Source organism: Micromys minutus (assembly GCF_963924665.1).
Source record: "Micromys minutus genome assembly, chromosome: 32".
NCBI classification, from domain to species: domain Eukaryota; kingdom Metazoa; phylum Chordata; class Mammalia; order Rodentia; family Muridae; genus Micromys; species Micromys minutus.
Window position 1 is genome coordinate 24,483,402 of NC_137967.1, and position 18,388 is coordinate 24,501,789.

The 18,388-nt window shown below is 35.7% G+C and overlaps 1 protein-coding gene and 1 pseudogene across 2 annotated transcripts in view; one reads left to right on the top strand and one right to left on the bottom strand.

Moving 5' to 3' along the window:
* Positions 1-18,388, top strand: part of LOC308413683 (NACHT, LRR and PYD domains-containing protein 4A-like) — a gene marked incomplete at both ends in the record, with an annotated part of 667,338 nt that overhangs the window by 271,068 nt on the left and 377,882 nt on the right. The window lies entirely within an intron of this gene.
* LOC308414019 (vomeronasal type-1 receptor 4-like) lies at positions 9,013-9,983 on the bottom strand (annotated as a pseudogene). Its single transcript has one exon. The product of its transcript is annotated as a vomeronasal type-1 receptor 4-like (transcript).

Genomic DNA, 18,388 nt, shown 5'->3' on the forward strand with positions numbered 1-18,388 from the left:
GGCAAACCCTTAGACAAACTAACCAAGAGGCAGAAAGATGGTATCAAAATGAACAAAATCAGTAATGAATTGGGAGACATGACAACTGACTGAGGAAATCTGAAGAATTATTAGATTTTACTTTAAAACCATGTATACCACAAATGGGAAAAATCTAAAATACTGGCAAACCTAACACCAGACACATCAAAGGCATCATTTATGAAGATGAACTAGCCTTCATACCATGGATTCAGGGATTGTTCAATATATGGAAACTATCAATGGAACCCAGTATATAAGCAAACGAAAAGAAAAAAGCCCACATAATTATCTCATTATACACTGAAAAACCTTGATAAAATCCAACACCTCGTCATATTGAAGGCATTAGAGAAATGATGAATAGAAGACACATACCTAAATATAACCAAAGCAATATCCAGTAAGACAATAGCTAACACCAAACTAAATGAACAGAAACTTAAAGCATTTCCCCAAAAAAAAAAAAAACCAGGGACAACACAAGACTGCTTACTTTCTTTTTATCTATTCCATATAATACTTGAACGTCTAACTAGAACAATAAAGCAATTAAGGTTGATTGAGGTCATTCAAAGTAGAAAGAAAAAATTCAAAGTATTGCTATTTGTAGGTGATATAATAGTATATATAAGCAACCCCAAAAATTCTACTAGAAAAGACCTAGACCTGATAAATATCTTCAACAAATTGACTGGATTCAAAATTAACTCAAAGAAATCAGTAGCCCTTCTTTATTCCAGTGATAAACAGGTCCAGAAAGAAATTATGAAAAAAAAACATTCTATATAATAGCCAGAAATAATAAAAAATATCCTGGTGTAACTCTAACCAAGCAAATAAAAAAAATTTATATGACAAGAATTGCAAGTCCCTAAAAAAAGAAATTGAATAAGATATCAGAAGATGGAAAGATCTCCTGTGTGCATAGATAAGTAGGATTAACATCATAAAAATGGCCAACATACCAAAAGCAATCTACAAATTTGATAGAATTCCCATCAGAATTCAAACTCAATTATTTATAGACCTTGAAATAACAATTCTTAAGTTGACATGGAAAAATAAAAAACCCAGGATAGTGAAAAAAATCTAAACAATTAAAAAAAAAACATTTTAGAGGAATTCCAGACCTGAATCTGTCCTACAGAGCAAGAGTGAAAAAAACTGCATGGTGTTGGTACAGAGACAGACACATTGGTCAATGCAATTGAAGAGTCAGAAGTGAAGCCACATACACAAGGACATTTTTTTTTAAAGAGAAATCAAAACCATGTAATGAAAAAAAACCATCTTCAACAAATGGTGCTGGTATAAGCGAAGGTCAACATGTTGAAGAATAATAGATTCATAATTATCATCCCGCACAAAATTAAAGTTCACATAGATTAAGACCTCAGCAGAATATGAAACATATTAAATCTCAAAGAAGAGAAATTCAAAATAACCTTGAATGCAGTATTACAGGAGACAAGTTCCTGAATAGAATGCCAATGGCTCAGGCTCTAAAATCACCAACTGATGAAAGAGATCTCAGTGAGACTGTAAAGCTTTTATAAGGTAAAAGACATTGTCAATGGGATAAATCATCAGCCCACAGATTGAGAACTGATCTTCAGTAACCCTACAACTGGCAGAGGGCAAATATATAACATTTACAATAAATTCAAGAAATTAGCCACAGACAACCCCCTAGAACAGTGAAAATGGGATACAGAACTGAACAGAGAGTTCTTAACTGAGGAATCCTGAGTTGTTGAAAAGCACTCAAAGAAATGTTCAAAGTCCTTAGTCACCAAAGAAATGCAAATCAAAACAACTATGACATTCTTTCTTAGAACCATCAGAATCCCTAAGATTAAAAACTCAAGAAATAAAACATGGTGAACATCAAGGTAAACACTCCTCTATTGCTGGTAGGAATGCAAAATTTTACAACTACTTTGTGAATTAACTTGGTACTTTCTCAGAAAACTGAGAATAGTTCTAGCTCAAGACCCAGATACACAACTTTTGGGTAAATACGCAAAAGATGCTCCAACATCTCAGAAAAATATTTGCTCAACTATGTTCATAGCAGCTTTATTTATAATTGCCAAAACCTGAAAACAACCATGTTTCTTTACTGAGGAATGGGTAAAGAAAATGTGATGCAACTACACAATAGAATACTATTCATATATTTAAAAAACAAGACATAATAAATTCTGTATGCAAATGAAGTAAACTCGAGAATATCATCCTCAGTGAGGTAACTCATTTCCAAAAGTACATGCATGGTGTATCCTCACTTTTAAGTAGATATTAGTCATAAAATATAGGTACTAAGTTATAGTCCACAGGGCCAAGGAAGCTAAACAAGAAGGAAGACTGGAGCAAGAAAGCTTGAATCTCACATAGAAAAAGGAATAACAATTGTCACTTGAGGCAGATGGACAGAAAAGTGGGATGGACTGACTACGGAGAGGGGAGTGAGGGATTCAGGACCAGGTCTAAGGAATAAAAGAAAAAATAGCTAGATGGCCCTGGAAATTAATGGAATCCTGCAACTGTTGGTGGTGAGGAAGTTGGGGCATCTCCAGGACAAGATAGAGACTTGGCATAAGGGAAGCACAGATAAGCCACTGGGGGTGACCTTAGCTGTGGCTCACTACATTCATATATAGAACCTGAAAATGCTGCTTCCTGTAGCTAGACAGGAACCTCAGTGAAATGATAGAGACACAAACCCCACCCACAAAACTTTACACACTAAATTTATCCTGTCTATAAATAATGCAGGCATGGGGGAGAGAGCAGAGGTTGAGGGAATGGCCAACTAGTAACTGACCCAACTACAGGCTCATCCTATAAGACTGTTAACGACACTCTGTTATGCTTGCATAACATCTTGCACTGCATGCCGCCCTCCTAGAGGCTCCAGCCAGCAGCTAACTCTGAGAGATACAGGTACCTATAACCAAACCATGGGTGGGGCTTGGAGACTCACATGGAAGAATAGGAGAAAGGGTTGTTGGCCCTAAAAGTGACAGAAACTCCATAGGAAGACCAACCATGTCAACCAACCTGGATCTTTGGGTCCCTCAGATTCTGAATCACCAACCAAAGAATCAACATGGGCTGAACTTAGGCCTTTCTGCTCATATGTAGCAGACATGCAGCTTGGCTTTCATGTGGGTCCTGAACAACTGCAACAGCGGACATCTGAAAAGCTATTATCTGTCCACGGGATATATTCTACTAGCTAAGCTGCCTTGTCTGGCCTCAGTGGGAAAGGAAGTACCTCGCCTCATGGAGACCTAAAATGCCAGGGTTGGGAGCAAACCCAGCCCCCACACCTTTTCAGAGGAAAAAGGGAGGATAGGTGTAGATTTGTGGGACTAAGTGATAGGGAGAGAGGTGGAGAATAAAATGTAAAGTGAATAAGTATAAATAAATAAATCAACAACCATATTTATTCTTGCTTTTGCAACAGTAACTTTGATACTGAGCAGTGTCTCAGTTCCTAAGACTGTAGGACATGTGTGCTTTCCAATGGTCACAGGCCACATGTTGGGAATTTCCACTAGAGATTAATCCCCAAAGCCAAGCAGAGAATGGCTGCTTGCTCCAATAATAGTTGTGCTACAAATGTAGCAATGGAAGTGTCTTACTTGGATGGTCACTGTATTTCACAGTGATCACCACTTTCTTCACCTTTCTAAGTGCATCCCAAGTAATCTAGTATGTACCCAGCCAACATCATAGAATCAGCTTGGTCAATATGAACTTATTTCTAATGCCCCATCTCTAATGTGTGTTCAGCAAGCTGATCTTGCCATAACATTCTGGTTGGGAACCAAGAACAACTGCAATAGTGTATATTATTTGGGAGTCTCCAGATAGTCAGATAAAAATTCAAGGATAGGCGTATTGCTTTTTAGTTGGCATCCTATAGCTCCTAAGATGAGCATGACAGTCTGTATAAAATAAGCCACAATGTTCATTCTCACAGATAGACTATATGTACTGGCCTTCCGTATGTCTTTTTTTTTTTTCAAGTTTCCTTACTGTTAATGATCTACTCTGTCCATCTTCATCTATTTCCTTGCTTTATGTAATGCCAAGTGGTTTTATGAAAAGATTAAATATATACCATAAGTATAAATGATTCAAGGATTGCAAATATGTAAACATATATATCAGTAAATGCATTTATGTATGTATGAATATATGTATATATGTATGTGTAAACATATGTATCCTTTTTGATTCTGTATTAGGATTTTTACATCAATTTGGTTTATATCCCTTTTGTTTCTTCATGGTCAATTATAAATTTTAGAGTTAGGAAACCTGTGCCTTTTGACTTTAAAATATAGGATTAATTAAAGGATTAATTTTTATTTAAAAACTTAGTAGGGTGGGGGATTGTACCATTTATTCTGAAATAGTTGTATAGCATTTCTATACACCCTCAAACATTTTAGTTCCTGAATAAAGACACAGAGACCTAGAATTTTTGTTAGCAAGTTGAAGGTACTAAGTTCAGCAGGTTCTGATCCAACTGGGTGCTAATGCCCAGCCAAATGCCCTGTTACATGTCACCCAGTCTTCCACTGGGAAACTTTAATTCATATGTGTCCTCATGGCTGCTCTTTCATCATGACCCCATGGTGAATTCTCTTGGTTCGTCCTCTTCCTTTAACTTTTTATTGTTTCTAGGGTCCCTCCCAGACTGATATTGGAAGTCATATTTTATTTTCTTCTCCTGCCAAGTTATTGGCTTATTGGAACTTTATTAACCAATCAGAAGTGATGGAAAGCAATCTGTACACATCACTTATATAGGAGATGCTAAAGTGCTTATGGCAATTCCAATATTTGGTCTGCACCAAATCTCTGGGTACAACAATCAATATCTCAATAGACAAGGTACAAACATGCTCTCCACCATTCTTTAGTTAATAATGATATGTATATGAAACAACATAGCAATAAGGATTCCTGGTACTCATATTTCATTGTCATTATGAATATGACTGTGAAAGTATTTCAGAGAAGTTCAGTGAATGTGGAAGACCAACTTTCATTCTGTGTTATATCATCCCTTATGGTGATATAGAAGACCCCAATGGAGAAGTTAGAGAAAGGACTGAAGGAGCTGAAGGGTTTGAAAACCCACAGGAAGAACAACAATATCAACAAACCAGACTCCCCAGGGTTCTCACTGACCAAACTACCAACCAAAGAGTGCACATGGAGGGACCCATGGTACCAGCTACATATGTAGCAGGGGATGACATTGTCTGCCATTAATAGGAAGAGATGTGTAATGTGGAGGCTCATTTCCCCAGTGTAGGAAATGCTAGGGTGTTGAGGTAGGAGTGGGTAGGTAGGAATGGGAGCATCTTCATTGCAGCAGGGGGAATGGGGAGAGAATATGGGGAAAGGGGATAACATTTGAAATGTAAATACAGAAAATATCCAATTAAAAAAAAAGGGGGGGTCAAAGACCAAAGAACTGAGCACAGGAATAAACACCTCTACTTCTTGATTTTGAACTTAATGTTACCACATTATCTTGTGTTGTTCTCCAAACAAATCCATCTGCACAGCTACTTCTACCTCTGCATGATAGACAGAACCTTCAGAATGGACATGGAAGAAACCTTTTCTTGTTTGAGTTGCCTTTTTCAGGACTTTGTTGGAGAAAAAAATGACACATCTATCAAATGAATTCCCACTAACTGGCTACTGATCATTCCAAATAATAAAATGAGTTATAGGAAGATTAACCTTTTCAAATTGCAGTTTTTTCCATTGCACATTAAGATAATTATAAATGATAATTTTTTTCAGAAAAGAGAGATGACTAGATTTTATATCACATGTGGAGGAAGCTATCTCTTATCAAAGCAGGGTAAAACCAGGCTTAAGCTTAACTTCATATTGGTAATTAGAATAAAGGGATATAACGTGCAAACTTATTTCTATAAATGTAAATATATTTACTCTCTTTAGCACTAGATATTTGAAGCAAGCTCTAAAGACAGCCGGGATGCAAAGGATTGAGTTACAGATGACAACCATTCACAGCAGGACGAGGAGGGTTTGGGGGTAACTCTGTCTTCAGCTAAAACCTCCCAAAGGTCCTGAGCGCTCTGCTATGCTTGACATCTCTTATATTTGTAGAAGATACTTACCGTGGAGACACTTGGGAAGACCATAAAATCCAGACGCAGAGGATCAGAGAAGCAGTAAAACTGTATACAGTGTAGTTGTCACCTTGGTTGAAGGAAACCATGGGTAAGTAAGCATAAGTTAACCTTTTAGTAGTGATTTTCTTGCAACTGGGTCCTGACACTCTTAGTGGACTCAAGAGGTTTAGATGCAGCTGCACAAGCCAACTGACTGAGAGGAGAAAGCAATGTACTTGGTGGCTCTCTCTCACCAAAAGCTTCCATGTTCTCCTGATATTCTTTCCCAAAAGACTGGCATTTTACTGTCAGTTCTAGACTCAGGATGATATCATCTCTGCAGGGGTCTGAAGTAACATAACTACCTTGGTCCCGAGTTTCTGCCAGTAAAAAAATCCACAAACACACACACACACACACACACACACACACACGAATGCAGCTTGCATGAACAACTCCCCAGCGACATTTCTGTCAGTCTTTGAAGTACAAAGCATATGTCAGAGAGGCATGCAGAAATAAAAGGCAGAAGGAACAGGGTTTCATAGCAATTAAGGCAAAAGCAAGTTGCCTGGGCTTACCCCTAGAATGACTTTCCCTATTACCCAGGATCCTAGACAATTTCAAAATCTTAGAATTGTTTCTTCCCAAAAATAAGCAGGACAAATGGCTAACTGAGTTTCCTGTTAACATTTGAGAGCTGATTCTGGCTGCCTGACTCTCACCACATTGTATGTTACCCTGGCTCCTCTCAGTATGACATCTGCCATCTATGGAGTTTCACTTCCCCTCTACCATCTTCTCTTTTCTATAACATTTGTCATTTTATGACATAAAATACTTATAAAATTTTATAAAATCATTTGTCATCTTAAAATTATTTGTCATGAAATTTGTACATCTGCTCTTGCCCTCTTGTTTCTTCTCAAATTCCTCCTTCTCCTAGTACTTCTCATGGGACAGTATTGACTTGATTCCCTAGCTCTCTTCCCACTGTCTTCAGTTCTTCTTTTGCTATTTTCCTGTTTTTACTCTTATGGCCCATTCAGTATACTGGCCTTGGGTAATGAATTACCTGCTTTCTCTCTCTGTTCTGGACTCTTCCACAGGACTATGGAAGCTTTCTTCTTTTTATCTAAAATAAAACCTTTTCCTTAACCATATCTAGTTATGACATGCCCACATTTCACTCAAAAATTTCTAAGTATCAAGGTGTACAGGAGAATGGAAACATAATCGTTGTGTGCCTTGCATATAAGACAAGGTTTTGACATGATTCACACATGTTGTATGTGTCATTCGTTGTTCCTGTCCTGCTGCAGAGAACTTCACTGTGCATATTACAGAAATTATAATGACGATTGTTGGATAAATCCTTCTAGTGTGAGTGATCATGAAGAACTTTTGTCTATGAATAAAATATCTTTTCGATAAATAAGTATCCTGGGACTGATGAGTAAGATGTAGAGACAGGAACAATTATTGCTTTTTCAGAGGACTTCCCAGGAGAAACTGAGAGCATATCAGAAAACTTATTTGATCCTGAGTCCTCTTCTGAGCTCTATGGCCATTAGTCACACATGTGGTTCACACACACACACACACACACACACACACACACACACACACACACACACAATGATTCACATAAAAGTAAATATTCATTAGAAGCTAGATAACTCATCCCTAGAAAACTTCCTCCTTTTGAGTTCCATCAGCAATTAGATTCAGGATTCTGAAAAGTTTGAGGCATTGAAATTAAAGCTGTGTTTTCTTCTAGTGGTATCCATCCCTGAAAATGTAAGATGAATGTGGATAATACTCTGTTGTGCTCATCATTGAACAAATGTTCTTTGAAGAATACTACACATTGATTCCTCTGCAGAATTATAAAAATAACAAACTTATATGTTTATTTTCTGAGTTTATTATCTGAGTGATACCATCCAATGGCTGATGTAGGATCTTAATAAATACCCTTACAACCAACAATGAGAAGGAATGAACAACAGCTTGGAGATAAAGATCATCTCTCTTTTTAAAGGTTTATAGTTATCTTGCCAAGGAACTAAGTTCAGTTAACTGAGCATACATAGTAATAACCACTACTTTTACATACATATTCAGAAGATGCAATGATTTTTTCTTGCCTCTGTGATCAGCAGATATGCATGTATTCTACATACATTATGCTCACACAAAATTAAACTTTTAAAAGATTATTAGAATATTTTGGTGATGGACAATAGTCTTGGAACATAACAGCAATAACCGCTCTTCCAAAAATCTCAGTTTTTCTTTCCACCACTTTATCATGGTATTAAATTATCAGTAAATGAAGTCCTAAGAAATAATGCCATATTCTAAACTATGAAGGAATTTTATACACACTATACCCAAGCACATATGAGAGAAAATATATATTCATAAAAAATAAAAATTATTTTACATACACACACACATACACACACACATCAAACAAATAAACAAACAAACAAATTATAAATGAGCTGTCTAATAATGTCTGGAGTCCCCAATATGTATTTTCATGTTCATATACCTATGACTACATCACATAACATTTTGTTTAGTATTATAATCGTATTTATACTTGAAATTTTTGATCATTATATACTGTAATTACTGGAAAAGGTGCTATGTTAAAATGATTACTGATGAGTCCATATAATATAGGTGTCAGTTATAGAAAACATTATATTCAAACTGCTGCCTTCTCATTGCACAAAATAGCATTTCCAATACACTAAAAAATGTCAGGCAATGAGGCATCATGTCCTTATTTTAGAGAAAGCTATCTCTTACCAAAACAAGGGAAAAACATAATAGACGGAAACTTCATATTGGTGATGAGAACAAACGGACAAAATACAAGAAAGCATATTTCTAGGAATGTAAATGCACTTATCCCAAATATTATTGGATATTGGGAGTAAGTCATAAAGATGACCACAATGGAGGAGAATGAATAATCGGTAACAAATGTGCACACCAGAATGAGGATAGTCTGGGTGGCTCTGTCTTCAGGGGAGACCTGTAGAAAGTGCTGAGCACTGTGGATGTGCTTGACTTGATTCTTATGTCTGTAGAGGACAATCACCATGGAGACACTTGAGTATGACATGAGACCCAGACACAGTCCATCAAGGAAGCACAACAGAAACAAATACAGGGCAGTAGCAAAATTGCCTGAACTGAACCATGAGCAGGAACTGTAAATCATCCTGTTAGTTGTATTTTTGTTGTAACTGGGGCCAGACACTCTTGCTGGGATCAAGATGTTTATAAACAAGAATAAAGCTCAACTGACTGAGCAGGAGGGACCAAGGTACGTGGTGGCTCTGTGCTTAAGGATCATCCATCTGTAATTGTTGGGACTGATTGTGATTGCTTGGAAGCAACTCAGTAGGCACATCTCATAAAGGGACATGCCCTTGTTGTTTGATAAATGTACATTATCAGTTTACATCCCAAATCATCTGAGAAATCTTTATATCCATAAGCTGACAGTGTCTGTGGAATGCCTTTAGAGATGATAAAAAGGAAATTAGCAAAAATCAAGTGTTCTATGATTAGGTCTTTGGGCAGTAAATGTTTCTCAGTGAATTTCAATATCATGTAATAAATTAGTATTGAGGAATTGCCAATCATTCCCACTGTAATCTGGGAGAAGAGGAAAATTCCCAGTGCAATATTTTCAAAAGCCCTTTCATATCTATTAAAAAATAAAATATATTCATAATGAAGTCCAGTGAAAGTTTGCATTATTTCATGATGTTAACTTAAACAACATATTTATCACTTTATTGCATTTGTATAGATTATTGTATAAATAAAATTTCTAAAGATTTGCTCTTTTAAAGAAAATGTTCTTCATTGTTTAATGGAAAGTTTTAGATATATTATGGGAAAGTAATGTTCTCACTGGAAAAGGTGCTATGTGACATTTAACATAGCAATCAAAATATAGAGGCAAACAGACATATGAATTTTAGCCTAACTGATACTGTTTTGTCCCAGTATAACCAATGGTAGACAAAACAAAACACCAACTCCAATAGTTGCCAAAAATTATTAATGTTTTCACTGCTTCTAAAAAAAAACCAATAATTTGGAGTCTATTTACAAAGAAAGAATTGTTAAGACATGCCATTATTTCTGAAACATTAAAAACAAATGACCTGCAGAACTCAAAACTCATTTAAAGTAACAAAAGATAATACATAAAAGACATATTTAGAAAGATGGAATAAATGCTCAGGAAGCATAAAGAATATTTAATATTAATATTTCCTATTTTTTAATTGTGTGTGTGCAGGGGTTGGTTGAATGTGCATATACGTGCCATGAAGATACAATGTGGAGATCTGCTACAGCATGATTGGAAGATGGCTGTGAGCCACAGATGGGCATTATAGGAACTTAATTAAAGTCCAAGGTAGAAAAAGTATGCACTCTTAAGAATAATCATAAATCTATTTTTGTTCATCAATAAGTATTTGAAACTATATTTGAGAAAAAAACTAATATATTAAACAAATGACAGAGATCAGTTCCACCCTTAGTTAACTTTCCTATATACAATTCAGATGTCCAAATATGTACAAAATCAGTCTCAAGTATACTAATAATGAAGAGAATACAAGGAAAAGATGCAAATCAGAGATTGAATGACAGATCATTATATACTGTATGAATAGCTATTAAGCAAACCAAGTCAATAAAAATAGGATTTAAAACTGCTGAGAATATCAGGAAACACAAACCATTGTAGAAAAGTAAAGTAAAATGTTGCAGCAACAACTCAATTTAGTAGAGGATTTCCTCATGTAATTCATAAACTATAACCAATTTATAATTTTGATGTGACAAAAAACACAGGATATGAAATGATCTAATACCACACAGGGCACCACCAGTTTTGACTTTTGTGGATAAAAGAGGGGTCTGAGTTTTTAGGCCATTGCCCTGTTGACTTTTAAAAGTTATGAGGAAGAATTTGAAAATAAACAATCATACGTTTTGACTGTTTTGTGTCCTTTCTGGTTAGAACTTCTGATTCTGATTGGCTTTATATAAAATCCATATTCACATATAAGAGACAGGTTTATATCACCTCACCATGCAAAAAACAAATTACTTCTATGCTATTCAGAAGATTAACACTGAGCCTGTCAGAAGAAATTATCAATAATACAACATAAAAGCAGAGGCATCAGGACTCAATACCACAGACAATGTGCCAGAATTTAATGGGTTGGAACTGTATGAAATTCATTTTTTTCTGCACTTTTAAGGAGATAACCTTGGAATGAAAATACAGCTGACAGACTGGGATAAAAATATTTCATTTAAATATTAATACTAGAATTAATACTTAATACTAGAATGTATAGAGCAAAATAAAATTTAAGCATAGCCCTCACACCCATTCAGGCAACAAATACAGTGTTGAAATGGGCACAAATTTATTTAAAGAAGAATTAGAAATGTTAGAAATGTACAGTAAATGCTTTTTAAAGTGTTCAAAAACTGCTTTCCTGAAAATGGAAATTACAAATACTTTGAGACTACTTTGCACACATTAGAATGATTATCATCAACTAATAAACAATAAAAATGCTAACTGTGATGGGAGTGGTGGAATAATCCTTATATAATATTATGAGGAGAGAGGACCTCTTTCACTATAGAAATAAATTGGATGATATCTCAAGAAATTAAATATTCAATTACTATATAACATAGCTATGCCATGTCTGTACTGTACCCAAACGACTCTAAGAGCTACAACAGAGATTGCTGTCATCCGTGCAAATGGCCTTGGTACTCACAGTATCAAAGAGACAATATCTTTCTATGATGTTCATCAGCAGATGAAGGAAATATGAAGTATCTTCATGGTGGACTTTTGTTTATCTGTAAATGGTCATGAAACTATGATGAATATTAAGGTACAAGGTAGACTTACAAGAATTCAGCAAGATGACAGACTCAGGAAAACCAAAGTCACATGTCATTTGTCAAACAGAGTCATGTTATAAGAATGTAAGTGGAGAGAACGTGGTTATGGGCTATGAAAGTAGAAAGGAGATAAGACGATACAAACAAAATACAGGTTGAGGAATCCATTGGATGGTGATAAAGCAACTCTGATATTAAAATAAAGTACATATTATAAAAGATATATAGAAGTGCAAGGAGGTATCAGAAAGAACTGGAGAATATTAAATGAGCAATGAGAAACAAAAATACACTTGTTTGAAAATCTCATAATAAAATTTGGTACTATATATGAAAGTTAAAATTTTAAAAATTCAAAGTAAAAGAGATTACAGTTTTACAGTAAATATTGCCATTGAATAATGACAGTTCTTATATTTCATGAAATCTGACAAAGTTACATGCAATTCTGCCATGTTTATTCTGATGGCATTTGTCTTCTATAGGAAAAATATAATTCCTCTCTGTTTTATGGAGTATATTTTCAATTGTAGTAATCACGTTCCTAAATGAAATGCATTTTTTAAGATATTTTTATGCTTTCTTAATTTTGTTGCTATTATGTATACCTTTATGGAAGAAGTTCTTATGCTATATATATGCCCCATGTACATAGAATACATTTTTATATAGAAAGAGAATTGATATCTTGAAAAAAGATCTACAGCAGAATTTTCACAACAGGTGGAAGATGCAATCATTATTCATGCATATGAACAAACGGTTGCATAAAGACAGTGTGATATATCCATTCAAAGTTATATCATTTCTCCATTGAAAAGAAGGATGACACAAGCCACAGAGATAAGTAACCAAAGAGGCCATCTGTTAGTTACTATGGCAACTTAGACTCCCTTTTGATTCCATCTATTAGGTGCAACTATAGGGATCAACTACGAAAGCCCAGGAGCTAAGATGAAGAGGTCCAGCAAACTGCTCAGCAGGTACATAGACTTTTCAAAAAACTTAAAGACCAAAAACCACAAGGTGAAAGGAGAGAATCAGCTCCAAAATTGTACCTTTTAACCTCCAGGAATGTGTGCTGCCTTAAGTGCACAAGCCCTCTCCAACACCAAATAAATCATGTAATGAAAGTTCAAAAGACATTAGAATAAAGGTTGATGGGGAGGGAAGATAAAATTATTAGATGTTTGTATCATGAACACAGAGTTCTCAGCTGCAGAACAATATGATTTTTTTCTAATGAGTGATCTGTGGGTTCCCGATGGTTAATATGATAAATATTAATAGCTTGAGTTTTGTTTTAACTTTAACTATAAGGGCATTGTGGTTTATGAATGATACAAAATGTATACACACAGTGATGAATGTTCATTCTTGTGTGAAAGAAAGATTTAAAAAAGTATACTTAAGTGTATAATGTGGTAGAATTTTGCTGTTGGTTTGGGTCTCACCTATTAGCAGAAATCACTGACCTCAGGAAGATATATGATACCTTCAGAAATGCTCCACACTTACAGGGACAAGAGAAACACAGAAAGGAAAACACCTGAGTATATTTTACAGAAGTGGAGAAGCTATGGGATACTAAAAAAAACTAAAACTAAGTAAAATAGAGGTTTATTTAGTACAACATAGAAATTAAATCAGGAAAACCTCATATTTCAAAATAGCCAAAGTATCAAGAAATTAAACATACTCCTATTATGCATTTACTCTCTTATTGTGAGTCATACAAATTTTACCACAATCTAAAAATCATCCTAAAATTTATTTTTCTTCATAGAAAATAACCCTATAATTCTATCATTGAAAAAACAAAGATTAGTATTTTCTTTTTTTTTTTTAAACGATTTTATTTTTCAAAACAAAGATAGATGTAAAGATTTTAAACATTTTTTGCTTAAAATTATACATTTATGTCAGTACTGTTTTTTCAGACATTAAAATAAATTTTACATAAAACCATGTGAATATGTTTTTTAGTCGGTACTTGATTTTTTTCAAGGGCTTGACAGTATGCATTGAAAACGTACTAGTTGCAGTAAGCGTAAAGTACATGCAAAACAAAACGCAACATGGAAATAGTCAAAGTCTTCTTGTTTTGTGAATATATGTATAGTTTTTGTTTTCTATATTTCTTGGACTTCATACAGTCTGTGAGTTGTTTCTGGGGGAGTGCAAGCCTCTGGGGTTAGCATCCCACTATCAGTGACTGCATATTATGTCTGTTCTTTTGTGACTGGGTTATCTCACTCAGGATGATCTTCTCTAGATGCAGCCATTTTCTTAAGAATTTGGTTAAGTCATTGTTTCTGGTGGCTGAGTAGTATTCCATTGTGTATATGTACCACAATTTTTATATCCATTCGTCTTCTGAAGGACATCTGGGTTCCTTCCAGCTTCTAGCGATTATAAATAGAGCCGCTATGAACATTGTGGTGCATATATCTTTGTTGTGTATTAAAGTGTCTCTGGGGTATATGCCCAGAAGTGGAATAGCTGGGTCTTCAGGTAGTACTATATCCAATTTTCTGAGGTATCGCCAGACCGATTTCCAGAGTGGTTGTATTAGCTTGCAACCCCACCAACAGTGGAGAAGTGTTCCTATTTCTCAGCAGCCTCGCCAACATCTGCTGTCATCTGAGTTTTGGATCTTGGCCAATCTGACTGGAGTGAGGTGGAAGCTTAGGGTTGTTTTGATTTGCATTTCCCTGATGGCTAAGGATGTGGAGCACTTCCTCAGATGTTTTTCGGCCATTCGGAGTTCCTCAACTGAAAAAGATTTGTTTAGCTCTGTACCCCATTTTTTAATAGGGTTATTTGATTCTCTGGTGTCGAGCTTTTTGAGTTCCTTGTACACCTTAGATATTAGGCCTCTATCTGATGTGGTGTTGGTGAAGATCTTTTCCCATTCTGTTGGTTGCCGTTTTGTTTTCTTGACGATGTCCTTAGCCTTACAGAAACTTTGCAATCTCATTAAGTCCCATTTGTTAATCTTTGACCTTAGAGCTTGAGCCATTGGTGTTTTGTTTAGGAAATTTTCTCCTGTGCCTATGTGTTCTAAGGTTTTCCCTACTTTCTCATCTAATAATTCCAGTGTATCAGGTTTAATGTGGAGATCTTTAATCCACTTACACTTGAGCTTTGTACATGGAGATAAGAACGGATCTATTTTCATTCTTTTGCATGTTGAGTGCCAGTTGGACCCGCACCATTTGTTGAATAGGCTGTCCTTTTTCCATTGAATGTTTACTGCTCCTTTGTCAAAAATTAGGTGACCATATACATGAGGGCTCATTTCTGAATCTTCTATTCTATTCCATTGATCCACTTGCCTATTTCTGTACCAGTACCATGCAGTTTTCAGCACAATTGCCTTGTAATATAGCTTGAGGTCAGGGATAGTGATTCCCGCTGATGTTTTTTTGTTGTTGAGGATGGTTTTCGCTATTCTAGGTCTTTTGTTATTCCAGATGAAATTGCACATTGATCTTTCCAATTCCATGAAGAACTGGGTTGGAATTTTGATGGGGATTGCATTGAATATGTAGATTGCTTTTGGTAGGATGGCCATTTTTAAGATGTTGATCTTTCCAATCCATGAGCATGGGAGATCTTTCCATTTTCTGAGATCCTCCTCAATTTCTTTCTTCAGAGGTTTGAAGTTCTTGTCATACAGGTCCTTCACTTCCTTAGTTAGAGTCACACCAAGGTATTTCATAGCTTTTGTAACTATTGTGAAGGGTACCTTTTCCCCAATTTCTTTCTCCACATGTTTGTTTTTTGAGTATATGAATGCTACTGATTTGTTTGAGTTAATTTTGTATCCGGCCACTTTGCTGAACTTGTTTATCAGCTTTAGGAGTTCTCTGGTGGAATTTTTGGGGTCACTCAAGTACACTATCATGTCATCGGCAAAGAGTGATGTTTTTATCTCTTCCTTTCCGATTTGTATCCCCTTGATCTCCTTTTGCTGTCTAATTGCTCCAGCCAGGACTTCCAGTACTATGTTGAATAGGTAGGGAGAGAGTGGGCAGCCTTGTCGAGTCCCTGATTTTAGTGGGATTGCTTCAAGTTTCTCGCCATTAAGTTTGATGTTGGCTGTTGGTTTGCTGTATATTGCTTTTATTATGTTTAAATATGGGCCTTGGATTCCTGTTCTTTCCAGGACTTTTAACATGAAGGGGTGTTGGATTTTGTCGAATGCTTTCTCAGCGTCTAGTGAGATGACCATGTGATTTTGGTCTTTAAGTTTGTTTATATGGTGGATTACATTGATGGATTTCCTTATGTTAAACCATCCCTGCATCCCAGGGATGAAGCTTACTTGGTCATGATGAATGATGGTTTTGATGTGTTCTTGGATTCGGTTTGCAAGGATTTTGTTGAGTATTTTTGCATCAATGTTCATAAGTGAGATTGGTCTGAAGTTCTCTTTCCTTGTAGGGTCTTTGTGTGGCTTAGGTACGAGGGTTATTGTAGCCTCAAAAAATGAGTTGGGTAATATTCCATCTGATTCTATCTTTTGGAATAGCTTGGTGAATATTGCTGTTATATCTCCAATAAATGTCTGATAAAATTCTGCACTGAACCCTTCTGGACCTGGGCTTTTTTTGGTTGGGAGGCTTTTGATGGCTTCTTCTATTTCTTTAGGTGTTATAGGGTTATTTAGATGGTTTACTTGGTCCTGGTTCAACTTTGGTACCTTGTATCTGTCTAGGAATTCGTCCATTTCCTCCAGATTTTCCAATTTTGTGGAGTATAAGTTTTTGTAGTAGGATCTGATGATTTCTTGAATTTCCTTAGTTTCAGTTGTTATGTCACCACTTTCCTTTCTGATTTTGTTAATTTGGATACTCTCTCTTTGCCCTTTAGTTAGTCTGGCTAGGGGTTTATCAATCTTGTTGATTTTCTCAAAGAACCAACTCTTTGTTTTGTTGATTTTTTCAATGGTTTTTTTTTTGTTTCTATTTGGTCTATTTCTGCCCTAATTTTGATTATTTCTTGCTGTCTACTCTTTTTGGGTAAATCTGCTTCCTTTTGTTCTAGGGCTTTTAGCTGTGCTGTCAGGTTGCTGATGTGATCTCTCTCCAGTTTCTTCTTGGAAGCACTTAGAGCAATGAATTTTCCTCTCAATACTGCTTTCATTGCATCCCATAGGTTTGGGTATGTTGTGTTTTCGTTTTCGTTGAATTCTAGAAAATCCTTAATTTCTTTCTTTATTTCTTCTTTGACCCTGCTATCCTTTAGCAGAGTGTTGTTTAGTTTCCATGTGTATGTGGGCATTTTGTTGTCTTTGTTGTTGTTAAAGACCAGCCGTAGACCATGGTGATCTGAGAGGATGCATTGGGAGTATTTCAATCTTCTTATATCGATGAAGGCTCGTTCTGTGTCCAATTATGTGGTCAATTTTCGAGAAGGTGCCATGGGGTGGTGAGAAGAAGGTGTATTCTTTTACTTTAGGATAGTATGTTCTGTATATATCTATTAATTCTAGTTGGTTCAAAGTCTCTGCTAGTTTTGCAGTGTCCTTGTTCAGTTTTTGTTTCCCTGATCTGTCCATTGGTGAGAGTGGGGTGTTAAAGTCTCCCACTATTATTGTGTGGGGTGAAATGTATTTTTTGAGCTTTAGTAGAGTTTCTTTTATGAATGTGGGTGATTTTTTATTTGGAGCATATATGTTAAGGATTCAGAGTTCCTCCTGACAGATTTCCCCGGTAATGAGTAAAAAGTGTCCTTCTTTATATTTTTTGATAACTTTTGGTTGGAAATTTACTTTATTCGATATTAGAATAGCCAGTCCAGCTTTCTTCTTGGAGCTGTTTGCTTGGAAGTTTTTTTTCCCATCCTTTTACTGTGAGATAGTGTCTATCTCTGTCTCTGAGATGAGTTTCCTGTATGCAGCAAAAGGCTGGATTTTGTTTATGTATCCAGTCTGATAGTCTGTGTTTCTTTATTGGGGAGTTGAGCCCATTTATGTTAATAGATATCAAGGAATAATTGCTTCTGTATCCTGCCATTTTTGCTTTTTTGGGTTGAGTTGTGTCCGTGTTTTTTTTCTTTTTTTAGTTTTCTTGTTTAGGAGTTTTCTTGTTTTTACTAGGCTGTATTTTCCCTCCTTGTATTGGGTTTTCCACCTGTAATTCGTTGTAGTGCTGGGTTTGTGGTCAGATATTGTGTGAATTTTGATTTGTCTTGAAATA